Raw genomic sequence first — 14,734 nt, forward strand, 5'->3', positions numbered from 1 at the left:
GATGATCTCAAACTCTAACACTATATTCATCCTAGATTGCGTTCTCTTCATATAAGGAGACTTTCTCCCTTTATCCAATATGCAACCTTTTCGATCAGATCAAGAGATATTGCTGCTTGATCAGTAGGAATTATCTCCTTCACGTGCATCTCACATGTATAGGTTGATCATGACTGTTGCTTCACAAGATGGACCTGGTCCATGACTGAGTTCTTTTGTCAATCTTCAAAACTTCACCTGTTCTTGGGCCAATATCTACTCTTACTCGTTGGCCTGAAATATGATAGAACACTTGCACAAACATACATGTAATTATTCACCCCGATCGGTTTAAGAAGATGGATCTTGATATTATTGATCATTCATACATATCTTCGCCTACTTGCCTTCTATGTGAGAATTGCTCTATTGGCACGTGAGTTGTCCGTGCAGTTACCAGTTGTAATGAGGGAACATGATGCCAAGTGATTAGGGTTCACAAATTAGGACCCGTGAATTGTGAATATTTTGAGGTTTGGTACATCGTGGAAATTATTAGATAAACCTGGTATGAAAGTGGTTATTCTTATCGAGTTGTTACTTGTCTTTCCTTTATTTGTTTTCACCGGATTTAAACTGTGTTCAACTTACTCTACTGTGTTAATACTTGTTGTGTCTCGCTGGTAATTGTTACTTCTATTTCCTATTGCAAGTGTCGTATTATTGTTGTCATTATGCGTAGCTTTGTAGATATATCGTACTCTGTTAGTTTTATACCTATGCTTGTCCGGGTTATTTGGTCCAGTAGTTGTCTTGATTGTCCCTCATCACTATTCCAGTGAGGTTAGTATTGATACTTATGGTACCATTGTAGTGTACTCATACTACGCTTCTGCACATTTTTGTACAGATCCAGATATTTTGGAGTCAGTCGATCGCTAGCTAGCTGTATGGATCTTGCTGTGGAGACTCAAGGTAAACCTGTTGCTGCGTTCACAGGCTTCGGAGTCACCTTCTTATATTGTACTTGCACTGTTTTATCTCTATTTCGAAACAATTGTATTCAGAGGTTTTTCTATCAAACTCAATAGAGCTTATGGCTTGTACTACCGATTTTGGGATTGTAAGTTTTGTATAGAGATTTCTATTTCGTATTTGTCAGTAGTTAGTTAAATATGATTATTATTTTAGTAAATGTTAGGCTTACCTAGTCCTTAAAACTAGGTTCCATCACGACATCCTACAGAGGAAAATTTGGACCCTGACAAGTAAATTTAAAAAGAAAATAAAAATCTAATTCTACAAAGTATTTGGTTCAAAATATTGCGACCGTAGTAAAGAACCAAATAAGAAACCCATTAAAATACAAGTAAATAAGTTAATCTAAAAATAAAAGAGAATTTTTTTAAGTTTTTAATTTAAAAAGGTAAAAAAGAAAACAAAAAAGACAACGAGAAAACAAATACATATATACAGTTATCGTATGACCTCATACTGAACTCCTGTCATGTCGCCATGACATAAAGGCTTGAACAGTTAGGAATGAAACTGCCTACGGGAAGAGTGAGCTCTTTCTTCTCACCTTCGGCTACTAAAAAGGAAGGAAGACTAGTGCGACAAAAGTAATGCCAAGCCAACATCTGCTTATTTTCTTCTCATCTTAGGCATAGATAAAATTCGCTCGCCTACCCTTGAATGGACTTTATAGCCTTAAGGCGATCTATCCAACTATCCAAAGCCTAAACCAGTACATATCTGATCCTAAATCGCTCTACGTTTTAAAGCAAAAGGAGGCAAAAAAAACTTTCATGTTTTTTTTATTCTCTAAAACTTATGAACTCAACCCCTAATACTAAATTTTTTCCTTATTTTTGCTCCTAAGGGTTATTTTTGGAGCACATTTCGCCAAGTAAGTCACACCCTATATGCACATCATGCTTGTTTTTTTCACTATTGGATTCTTCATGAGTGATAAAATATTCATACATGGCAATCCTAAAATTTAAATTGCTTTCATTCAAAGGGATCCTATTCCATGCACTTCCTGAAAATATCCAATGATGAAATTCAAAGAATCATTGTTAGAGAAAGAAAATAAAGAATAATGATCGATAGAATATTTTAGATCTTCTTCCAAGTCAATGACCATTAGTTCATTATTCACTTCCACAATAGGTTGTATTTGTGAAAACCTAAAAGAAGATATAAACTCATCTGTCGAGTTAAGATCAACAAAACCTTTATCATCAATCATCTCGAATAATCATGTTCCTCAAGTTGAGTAACAACTTGCGTCAACTCATCCTTTTGAATTGTCCTATCATCACATGATGTCGTTTCACCAAGTTGCTCACCATCACAATTGAAGGAGATTAATATACTTACTAATTGATTCAATTATGTTGTCAAGTTCGTAATAATTGCATCAGTCTGTGCAAGTTGCTCATCGGTCCTTTCTATGAACTTACACATGAGATTTTCTAAGTTCTTATTCTTCTCTTCAAGTGGTTGACTCTTGTCACTTAGATTCCAATTATATGTGTCGATCCAACCGGTCATTTTACTTTCTAGATCCATGTTGTCATGACCCCAATTTTCTCCGTAAAATGTTGTGGTGGCACCTAGTATCTAAGACTAGGTAAGTCTAACATACATGCAGAATTTAACTGATATTTTATTAAAAAAACCTTCGAATAACTCAACAACTATCATATAAAGATACAAGTCATACAATAAGGAACACAACTGGCGATGACAAAAGCTCGAAGCTTTGTGAAGGCCTTTCATGGCTTCCCCTGCTACTGTCTAGCCTCTTCTTGAGGTTGGTCAGTCATCAAACACCTCCACATAGCCCATCCAATCCATAACGAACCCTAATCCTGTACAAAACTACGCCACAAATGCTTCAAACAAAAGGATTGAATGCGCCCATGCAAACCCTAGCAAAACTGCCCATCAAACCTGTAGAGTTTCTTCATGGTGAGCCTGTTATCAAGTGGAAGAAGCAACAATTAAAACAATCCATCATTCAACAAGGTTTACAATTAGCTATTCTTGGGAAATCTTCGTATATAAATCCTGTCATCAATGAATTACGTAAGGTTATTCCTATACAATGCGAATTAAAAGGAGCATGTTCTATTGGATTGATAGAGGACAATCATGTGTTGATAAGGTTATCTCTGCTGGAGGATTATATTCATCTATTGTCTAAGCCTTCCTTCTACCTCAAAACCCAGGGAGAGATGTGGCAGATGAGGTGCACGAAGTGGAACCCATGGTGGAAACTTGATGAAGAGACACCAATTGCAGTAGCATGGATTAGCTTTCCATAGTTGCCACCTAATTTTTTCTGTAAGGAATGTGTTTTTTCTTTGGCAAGTATAGTTGGGAATCCTTTACATGTTGATCTTGCAACTCAGAATGTCACTAGACCTAGTTGTGTTAAGGTTAAGGTTGAGGTTAATTTGTTATCTAAGTTTCCTCAACGTATTAAAATAGTTGACGAAGAAGATGAATCTGGGCTAGAAGAATTCAAGTGGATCAAAATAAAATATGACTACATGCCTAAGTATTGCTAGACTTGCAAGAAACAAAGTCATAATGAGGTGGATTGCTGGGTAATTCACCCATAATTGCATAGGTGATTTGATGAAGTTGTTGAGGAAGCTAAAACTGGAAAAGAGATTCTAGGTACGACAGCTAACGCTACTAAAGTGTTGTCAAGTGGTAAAGTACTGGGAAAGCCTATTCCTAATCCAGCAAAACAAGAGTGGATGCAAGGGAGAAATAATAGTTATCAAAGACACAAAAATAGGCATATTATTGAGGCTGTCAATGATAAGGAGGATGGAAAATTGAAAGGGAAGGCAAAGGATGATAAAATAGCAACAAAGAACTCTTTTAATTTACTGGAAGTTGAAGATTCATGTCAGGCTATTTTGAGGATCACTAATGGCAAGGAAGTTGAAGATGCAATTGGAAAAAACAAGAGGAATCAACTGGAGAATATTCAAAATCCAGTGCCAAAGAATAAAAAAGGTTCAATGGTGGATCAAGGACAAATTAAAGAACAAATACATGTTACTACCCAATGAGAAAATCAAGGCAATTATGGAGAAGAATGTGAATCCTATACCTACTGGGATTGCCAAACCTATGGGGAATGGGTGTCAAAGTGTGGCTAAATACATCCTAATCCTACTGATTCTGGGATTGAGGAGGCTAATATGAGGGACTCTACATTGGAGTGGGTGCATAGGCATTTTGGGGACTAATAAGGAGAACTTAGACAGCTCAATATTCCTGTGAACCATTCCTGCCAGGAAATTCCATCTCAAACTTTTGAGGAATCAGACAAGAATAGGGAGATTCAGGAAGTCAATTCAGGGAAACCATTATGGAGTGATGAGGTAGAAATTATGGAGGAACAAACAGGTGCAAAAACAACATCATGAAAGGATGAAAGAAGAGGCAATAGCCAAGAACAAGCAACAGGTGTAAAGAGCTCCAATGCTACAGTAAACCCTAGTTTATGGGAAACTAGGGTGGATGATTATCAACAACCAAACACTCAGAAAAGTAATTTGTCAATGGGAGGAGATTCAGGATCACCTAAGGAACGTGGTTCAAGTGGAAAGTCAACTGAAAAAGCTTTAGCTAAGAGACAGGCCAATGCAATAGTAAACCCTAGGGGAGCTGTTGAGATTTTTGGCTACTGTTGAGGGTGATCCAGTGGAGGTTTCAGGTAATTCTCAGGTGGAGAATATTCCTGCTAAGGTTCTAGATGATACAGTGAGGTCATATCAAGAAACAGGTTATTAGAAGCTAGTTGATCTCAATAGAACAGTAATTCCTGCACTGCATGCTACAATGAACCCTAATTTGATTTCTATTTATGAGCTTCAATTTAAGGTGATACAGGAGAATATGGGAGTTATGGAGAAGAATTCTGAGGTACTAAGGAACGCAACAAGGAATGATCCACATGGAATTGAACAGGCTATAGTTTTGAAGAACTCTAGAGGTATTGAAGCATTGCCAATGTCATATGCCTCGGGTACTGGGGAACTAATACAAATTCAAATTAATGTGCCATTGCACTCACCTAATAAGATACATCATGATATAATCACAGAAAATATTATTCTAGTTGATATTTGTCGCGCCCCCTTTTCCCTCTTCACATCGGAAAATCGGGTTTATGACGTTTTGGGTATGGGAAAAATCATTCCTTTTGGGGGTTGGGTTTACATTTGAAAAGTCACCACCTAATGATTTAAGGTGAATTAGGACAACTATAGGGTTCATTTCTATGTTTGTTTGATAACCAGAGATTGGATAAGGGCTTGAGATTATCCTAAGGGAAAAGTGTTAGGCACCCCTCAGGATCCACTAGTGTGGTTCCCAGCCAGACAACTTTGTGAATTTTGTACAATTAGCAAATAGACAAGTATAGACTCAAATAGTAAGAGATTTAGGTTTAAACACATAAGGGTTTGAAAACAACTATTAAAAGACGAATTTTGAAAAAGAGTTACAGTTTACACATACTTGAAAATGTAAAAAAAAAAAAAGAAGGGGGGGGGGATCCTAGGTTTGTTTATAATATGGATCACATCAATGCAATACCCAGTATGACACTCCTCAGAAGAGGGGATACACGCGGTATTAGCGCACCGGTCATCATATCCATATCTACCCTTCCCACCCCGTTAAGGTATTAAAGCACGGACTGGTCTCGACCTCTATTGCATGCTATTACCCGTCCCATTCCTATCAGTCCCGGATGGATTTAAGACTACTATTCCTATAAGAGGGAGGATTTTAGGCTGACTCTCAGGCTTAAAGGTAAAAGGCTAGAGCGACATACAAAACATGTAGGACTGCATTTTTAGGGAAAACATATAAACAATCTAAAGGCTCATGTACACCTCCGCAAATAGAGCATATAAATAGCATGACTTAACCACAGTTAGGGTCAGAATTTAAAGTACTAAATCAGGGTGTTTAAACTGTTGAAGCAGACCAAATTTATTACATAACTCAGATAAGAAGTCCGAATTAGGCATGCCTGCTAGTTGTAGCAGTTGCTAATTAACAAAGGCAGATTCAGTTTTATCATTATTACCTAAGGCTTGCCTAGGTATGTAATGGTGATGCCTTATGAGCATGAGATCTATCGCTGATACAGTGATCAATTTTTAAACGAGCGATTTGGATCCTATAGGCATGCTTTCTAATCGTATTAATTAAGAGGAGTAGGTTATTAATCTGATTCAGACGGACATGAGTCAAATTGATTTTTAACTAAGCTAGTTTTAGATCCTATAGGCATGATCTCTATTATAACTGATTTTAATTCCTATAGACATAGTATCTAAGTATTAAAGACTAGTTTTGGTCCTATAGGCATGATATCTAATTGAACACGAAGTGAAGTAGGCAGGATTTATTTGATCAAAGCGAAATTCCTATAGGCATGATTTTTATTAAAAGTGACTTTTAATCATATAAGCATGATCTCAATTTGTGTGAAAGTAAAGCATGCAAAATTTCATTAAACCAAAGCAGATCCTATAGGCATGTTCTCTAACAGATCATATCGAGATACACCCTATAGACATGCTATCTACCCTTCTAATAGCTAAAGCATGAATAATTACCCCCATCCCTTTCCACTAGCCAACCCCAATATTTGTTACAAATTCTTACAGACCAAATGATTGAATTACATCAGAAAAGGTGCAAAATAAGGGGTTACAACCATAGGAAGCCTGATTCTGACTTCCTCTCTGAGTAATGGAATAAACCACCTCAAATGCCAATGATGTTTCAAAGCCTTCTAATACCTGGGTGTGTCAAAGTTCCATAAGGACCTCATGGGATCCCGGGCAGTGCTCACACCCAAATTTGTATAACCAGACAGAAATGAGTGTAGTGTGGAAGGGCCAGCCCTTGTGTGTCCAAGTTTAGAGGGAGCTCAAGGGTCCCAAGGCAAGGCTCACACAAAAGGGGTAGAACCTAAATTCTAGAAATATACTGAAAGTGCAGAACATAGTTAAAAAAAGAATTTGTTTAAAACTGGAATGGCAAGTCCATTTTGAAAGTAATCAGTAGCAGAAGTGTTTGAAATCAGTTGGGGTAATGAACAAAACTCAACACACAGAATCAATAGTCACACAAAGGGGTCAGAGGGTTTCGGGAATACATTGTATGAAGCATATGACCCCAGTAGGGGTCGGGTTTAGTCATGCACAACAATAGCTAATGCTGGCATGCCCACAAACTACCAGAGAACACAAACACATACAGGGTATATGGGGGTTTGGGATTCATAAGTCAACAAACACATAACAAGTAACTGACAGAGTACACACATACGGAAACATTAATTTAAAGGGGAAGGGAACATATTACAGCATGCTAGTAATATAACTTAAATGCAGAAACATAAGCAGGAGTAGACAAGAATGAATGAAATTGGAACAATCAAAGAAACATGTTGTTGTTGGGGCTTAAAAATTAACTAGGACATACCAGTAGAGAAGCAAAGTGCAGAAAGGAAAAGTAAGCAAGATTCCACAGTCTAGCCTTGACTTTCAGCCGACTAGACAAAGCAGTAGCACAAATAGTAGTAAAGAAAGAGAGTTTTTTGAGTGTAAGTGTGTGTTCTGAACTCAATTGTTCCTGTTTGAAAGAACAGATGGTGGCTTTTTATAGTTTTGAAAACGAGTGAAGAATAAGGTAATAAGTAAAGTCTTAACACAAACATAGAAATAATCACAATCAGAATCAATTAACACAAGTGATTCCCTTTAATTAAGGGATCACTGCTTAACGGATACTAACATGTTTAATTAAGGAAAGAAATCGGTTTTAAACAGATGGATACTTGCCATATAAAGGGGCAATAAAAGTATGAAATAAATAATTGAGACTAAGTACAAAAATATGCTCAGTTTTGGGAAAAGATTCAGTAAGGTAAAACAACACAATAATTAAAGGAGGGGAATCAATTAATTCAAACAAATGAGTAATATTAGGGTTCATAAGAAAACTTTTGCAATCAGTCGCCACATTGAGGGAGTCAGAATCAATCAATGATTCTGCATCTCAACATATAAATAGCAAGGAATGAACAAGCATGCAGGGTCAAACATGTTGATAAAAAGAAACAACACAAACATACAATAGCAATAAGGGTAAGCTAGGATTTAGCAGTAAGAAAATATTCGAAGCAAAGTAGTCAAGTAGGTCAAGTAATTACATAGAATCAACAGTGAAGAACATAGTAACAGGTAAGAAAGTCAGAAGTAGGTAAAGGTCTCACAGTAACAAGTGACGAAAATTCTTTAATAAATTAGGTCTTCGACAGTAGTCGAGTTTAAAAGACGATAAGAACTCAAATCATATAAGTCAAACAAGGAAAAGAGAGTCAAAACAAAGAACTTAATCGAACAGGTACATATTTAAACAAACAATTTTAGAACTCGGATGAGACCAAAAATGAACTAGGGTTTTCAACATGCTGACTCAAGTAGAAGGAAAGCATAACAAGTTGTTTGAACATGGTAAAATCGTAAAACAACACTAGAAATCGGAGAAGATATCGTTTAAAGAAGTTAAGAGAAACCCTAATCGTTGAAAAACGAAAAGTCCTTTTTGAAAGAAAATCGAAGAACCTTCAAGAAAACACTTAAGAAGTTCGTAATAAGCACAGATCTAAGATAGATCTGAAAGAAAATTAAAAGACCTTAATGCTAGGGTTTCAGAGAACCCAGAAAAGATGAGAAAGGTTTTGAAAGTTACCGATCTAACCAGAAAAGTCAAGGATCTGACTTGAACGGCCATGGCTGGCTGGAGAAAGACTGGAGACAGAAGTTGAGCAAGGACTAGACCAGATCTCTTTGAGATCTGGCCATGAAATCACGGAAACAAACACCCAGGAGCCATAGGAGGCCGATACACATCTCAAATGGCCAAGAGAGGCCATGGATTAGGCAGGGGTTAAGGCGGATTAGGGTGGAATTAAATGGCGGAGGCTAAGGTTCATGTGAGTCTGCGAGGAGAACTAAGAGAAGAGGTATTCAAGGGCGGCATTTGGTGGAAAATGAATTAGGGTACATGGTCGTTTAGGTTTATTTTAGGAAGGGTGAACGGTGGTAGTTGATCTGAATGATCAATGGCCTGGATTAAACGGGTAGGTGGGGAATCCGAGTTTGGGTTGGTTGAAATTGGGTTGGGGTCGGGTTTAATTGGAATTGGGCCGGGGATTGGGTCTTATTTGGGTTCAATTTAGGCTAAAAGTTAAATACAAATGGGCTGTTATTTAAATAGCAAAATTTTCCCTTTTTAAATTATAAAAAATAGTAAATAAATTTCTGAAAATAAATTGAAAGCACTAAAATGATTTATAATATATAATTAAAAATTAAAAAATACAGGATCCCATTTTATAAATGTGAAACTTGATTAAACCTTAAAAGGGCTAATATTGCAATTACGTGCGATTAGCATTAAAATACTAAATAAAATTGTAAAAAATGCAAAAATTACCTTAGCCATACTTTGGCATAAATATGAAATCCAATTGATGAATTACCAAAATAATAATTTTGGAAATAATTATTGAGTATTTTTTGGATAAAAGAGGGAAACAAATTGATTTAAAAGCCTTTAGAAATCATGGGAAAATATTAAAATATTTGGATATGTTTATTTATATGTCATTTTGAAGTTATTTTGCATATTGAAAATATATTGGGAAAAATTGGGTATCAACAGCTGCCCCTCTTTGCCCGGGAAGGATGAAAGAGTTGTCGAGTAAAGATATGATGGCCAATTTTGACCGAGCGAAACGGTTTGAAGAGATTTAGGCTGCACCCTGGCTTCTGAGCTGCCTACATAGTCCTAGTTTTACAGAAATCAGGTTATATGTAGTTCAAGATCCGTCGACGGTATGCTGATGGAGACTTTTCAAGAACGGACGCAATATCTAGGGCGGGGTGAGTGGACGGCTTGCGAGAAAGATTAAGGCTTGATAAAGGATTCGCAGGCCATGAAATGATGCTCTCAGGCTATGAGGATGGTGCCTCCGAACCATGACGCCTTTGAATAATGATATGCAAAAAATTGAAAGAGATCCTCAGGCCATGACATGGTGCTTTCGGGCTGTGAGGATGGTGCCTCCGAACAATGACGCCTTTGGATGAGTTGGCCGTATTTCAGCCCATGATAGGTGCGGTAGCATGATGCAGACAATATAGAACTTAGTCTAGCAAATTGAAGGGCAGAGCTTAGCCCGTAAGAAAAGCAAAATAAATAGAGCTTGGGATAGCTCTTAGTTTCGTAGGAAATTGGAGACAAAGCTTAGCCTCGGAAGGCAGAATGATAGCCTTATGAAAATATGCAAATGCAGAGAGAGGTAGAGTTTAACCTTGGAAGGCAGAATGGTTGCCTTATGCAGGAATGCAGATGGAGACAACATTTAATCTCGGAAGGCAGAATGGTAGCCTTATGTAGGAAAACGCAGATGGAGATAGCGTTTAGTCTCGGAAGGTAGAATAGTAGCCTTATGCAAGAAATAAAAGGAGAATTGGTAGTAGAGCTTTCTTAGCTGATAGTAGATTGCGGCGTTGTGATTAATGGAAGCATTGTGAAATATAGGACATCATTAGTGGATAGCAAATGTTGGCGAGTGCAACGTTTTGGAGAGTCGTATTCTTGAACAACGTTCATTCTGTGAGCGTATAGTATGCTTAATGACTTTGCGATCCTAGTGTCTGCATCCAAAGAAAAATCATGAGTTTTGTAAAGGGGAAGGTTAGTTCGTATCCCTGCTGGTCTTGCTCGACCTGCTCGGTTTTTGATCTGGTGATACTATATGTATCATTGGGGTAGCATTGCTAAACAAAGCAGTTTCAGTAATAAACATGCATGATTTCGTAAAAATATGACATAAATATATAATTAAAATAGCTTTTCAGATGAACCGATGACTGCGACGTAGCTCGGAACATTGCAACCTCTCCAGCTACGAAATTTTGAGGGTCCCCCTCAAAATTCTGCCCCAGTTTGATGAGTTGACATTTCTGGCTGTTGCTCGAGGCGATTAACTGAAATTACTTCGGAATTTTGAGGGTCCTCCTCAAAATTCTACCCCAGTTTTGAATTGCGGGGGAAATGAAAATTTTATTGCATTGTGACTGAACCCATAGGGCTGCCTACGTATCCCCCCTTAAACGGGAATCAGGTCGGGCGTAGGTCAATTTGCATCATATAAGGAAAGCATAAAGATTACATATAGTAATGCTTGACTGCATAAAATTAATAGGTTTCGGCCAGACTTCTCTGTCCATTTCTGCAAGTATGAGGGCTCCTTCTGTCAGAACCCGGTGAACCATGTATGGACCCTTCTAGTTGGGAGTGAATTTCCCCTTGGCTTCATCTTGATGCGGAAAAATATTCTTTAACACCAGCTGCCCCGGTGTGAACTATCTTGGCGTGACTCTCTTGTTGAAGGCTCTGGACATTCTGTTCTGATAGAGTTGACCATGGCAAACTGCATTCATTCTCTTTTCGTCTATAAGGGCTAGTTGCTCATAGCGTCTTTTTACCCACTCTGCGTCGTCGAGCTCAGCTTCTTGTGTGATCCTTAGAGAAAGAATTTCTACCTCAACGAGAATGACAGCCTCTGTACCGTAAACCAGCATATAGGGGGTTTCCCCGGTTGATGTGAGGACTATGGTGTGATACCCTAATAGAGCAAATTATAACTTCTTGTGCCACTGTTTATGCTTCTCTATCATTTTCCTCAATATCTTCTTGATATTCTTATTGGCAGCCTCCATAACTCCATTCATCTGAGGCCTATAGGCTGTGGAATTCTTATGTCTGATCTTGAAAGTTTCAGCTCTTATCAAGTTGCTGTTGAGGTTGGAGCCATTATCAGTAATGATCGACTCTAGAATCCTGAATCGACAAATAATGCGGCCGCAGACAAAGTCTGCCATGACTTTCTTAGTTACTGCTCTGTAAGATGTTGCTTCAACCCATTTGGTGAAATAGTCGATTGCTACTAGGATAAACCTATGCCCGTTGAAAGCGGCAGGCTTGATTGGTCCAATAACATCCATTCCCCAGGCGGCGAACAACCATGGTGAGCTCGTTGCATTAAGATCATTTGGAGGTACCTTTATCATGTTTGCATGTATCTGAAAGAGGTGGCATTTCCGGACATACTAGATGCAACCCATTTCCATAGTCATCCAAAAGTAACCATCCCGGAGTATCTTCTTCGCTAAGACAAAACCGTTCATATGTGGACCGCAGGTCCCAGCATGAATTTCCTCTACTAGCCTGGATGCTTCCTTTATGTCGGCACACCTTAATAATCCCAAATCAGAAGTCCTCCTATACAGGATTCCTCCGCTGTGAAAGAAGTTATTAGACAATCTCCGAAGTGTGTGTTTCTGAGTAGGATTTGCATGCTCTGGGTACCCTCCTTTTGCCAAATATTCCTTGATATCATGAAACCAAGGCTTTTCGTTTCTGTCTTCTTCAACATGGGCACAATAAGCTGGCTGATCATGGATCTTTACTGAAATGGGATCATTGAAGTTTTTGTCTGGATGTTGTATCATAGATGACAGGGTAGCCAATGCATCGGCGAACTCATTCTAGACTCTGGGAACTTGATGGAACTCCGTCTTCGTGAATCTCTTTCTTAATTCCTATACATGATGCAAATACATGAGTATCTTAGAGTTCTTGGTTGCCCATTCTTATCGCACCTGATGTATAAGTAGGTCTGAATCTCTAATCACTAGCAACTCTTGAATGTTCATGTCAATGGCCATTTTGAGCCCTAAGATGCAGGCTTCATATTCGGCCATATTGTTGGTGCAGGGGAACTTGAGTTTGGAAGACACCGGATAATGCTGACCGGTTTCTAATACTAGGACTGCTCCTATGCCAACTCATTTGAAATTTGCTGCTCCATCGAAAAATATTCTCCAACCGTCATAGGATTCTGCGATGTCTTCTCCTATGAATGATACCTCTTCATCAGGAAAATACATTTTTAAGGGTTCGTATTCTCCATCCACGGGATTTTCAGCAAGGTGATCTGCTAGTGCCTGCCCCTTGATTGCTTTCTAAATCACGTAGACAATGTCAAACTCACTCAACAGGATTTGCCACTTGGCCAGCTTGCCAGTAGGCATGAGCTTCTGAAAGATGTACATCAAAGGATCCATCCTTGATATGAGATATGTAGTATAGGCGCATAAGTAATGTTTCAGCTTCTGGGCTACCCAAGTCAAAGAATAATAGGTGCGCTCTAATAGAGAATACTGGGCCTCATACGGGGTGAACTTCTTACTGAGGTAATAAATGGCCCGCTCCTTCCTCCCCGTTTCATCATGCTTCCCCAGAACACAACTGAAAGCTCCATCCAGTACTGCAAGGTAGAGTAATAAGGGTCTACCTGGCTCGGACGGGACCAAGACTGGTGGTGTTGATAGGTACTCTTTGATTCTGTCGAAGGCCTTTTGGCAGTCATCGGTCCATTTGGTAGCGGCATCCTTCTTCAACATCTTAAAGATCGGCTCACAGATAACTGTAGCATGTGCTATGAACGGGCTGATGTAGTTAAGTCTTCCCAAGAAACTCATCACATCCTTCTTGTTCTTTGGCGGTGGCAGTTCTTGAATGGCTTTGACTTTTGATGGATTCAGTTCTATTCCTCGGTGACTCACAATAAACCCAAGCAATTTCCCATAAGGAACCCCAAATACGCACTTCGCGGGGTTCAGTTTCAGGTTGTACCTCTGCAGTCTATTGAAGAACATCCTTAGATATTCCATGTGATCAGTGGCCTTCTTGGATTTGATGATAACATCATCAACATATACCTCTATCTCCTTGTGTATCATATCATGGAAAATGGTAGTCATGGCCCTCATGTAGGTGGCCACTGCATTCTTCAGACCGAACTGCATCATCTTGTAACAGTACATTCCCCATGGCGTAATGAAAGCCATTTTCTCAGCATCTTCTTTATCCATCTAGATTTGATGATAACCAGCAAAGCAATCTACAAATGACTGCAGCTCATGCTTGGTGCAATTGTCAATCAGGATGTGTATGTTCGGCAAAGGGAAGTCGTCTTTTGGACTAGCCCGATTGAGATCCCGGTAGTCGACATAGATTCTGACCTTCCCATCCATCTTTGGCACCAGTACGATGTTGGCTAACCATGTTGGGTATTCTACTACCCTGAGGACCTTAGCGTTTACCTGCTTGGTGACTTCTTCCTTGATTTTTAGACTCATATCAGGCTTGAACTTTCTGAGCTTTTGCTTTACCAGTGGGCACATCAGATCAGTTGGCAGTTTGTGAGACACAATAGACGTACTCAGACCAGTCATGTCATCATACGACCAGGCGAATATGTCTTCATATTCCTTTAAAAATTCTGTGTATTCTTTCTTTTTTGATGGCGATAGGTGAATGCTAATTCGTGTTTCATTGATGTTTTCTGCATCTCCCAGGTTAACAATTTCGGTCTCGTCCAAGTTGGATTTAGGTCTATTCTTAAAGTTCTCAACTTCTTTGACAATCTCGTCAGGTATGTGATCTTCCTCTGAATCTATGTCCGTTTGTTGCATTGTTTTATTGCATGTCACAATTATTGGTTTATCAAGATAAGTAATAGTAATGTTGTATCAGTAAAGTAATGAAAGAAAACGAT

The sequence above is a fragment of the Nicotiana sylvestris genome, chromosome 9 (genome assembly GCF_000393655.2).
Source record: "Nicotiana sylvestris chromosome 9, ASM39365v2, whole genome shotgun sequence".
Lineage (NCBI taxonomy): Eukaryota > Viridiplantae > Streptophyta > Magnoliopsida > Solanales > Solanaceae > Nicotiana > Nicotiana sylvestris.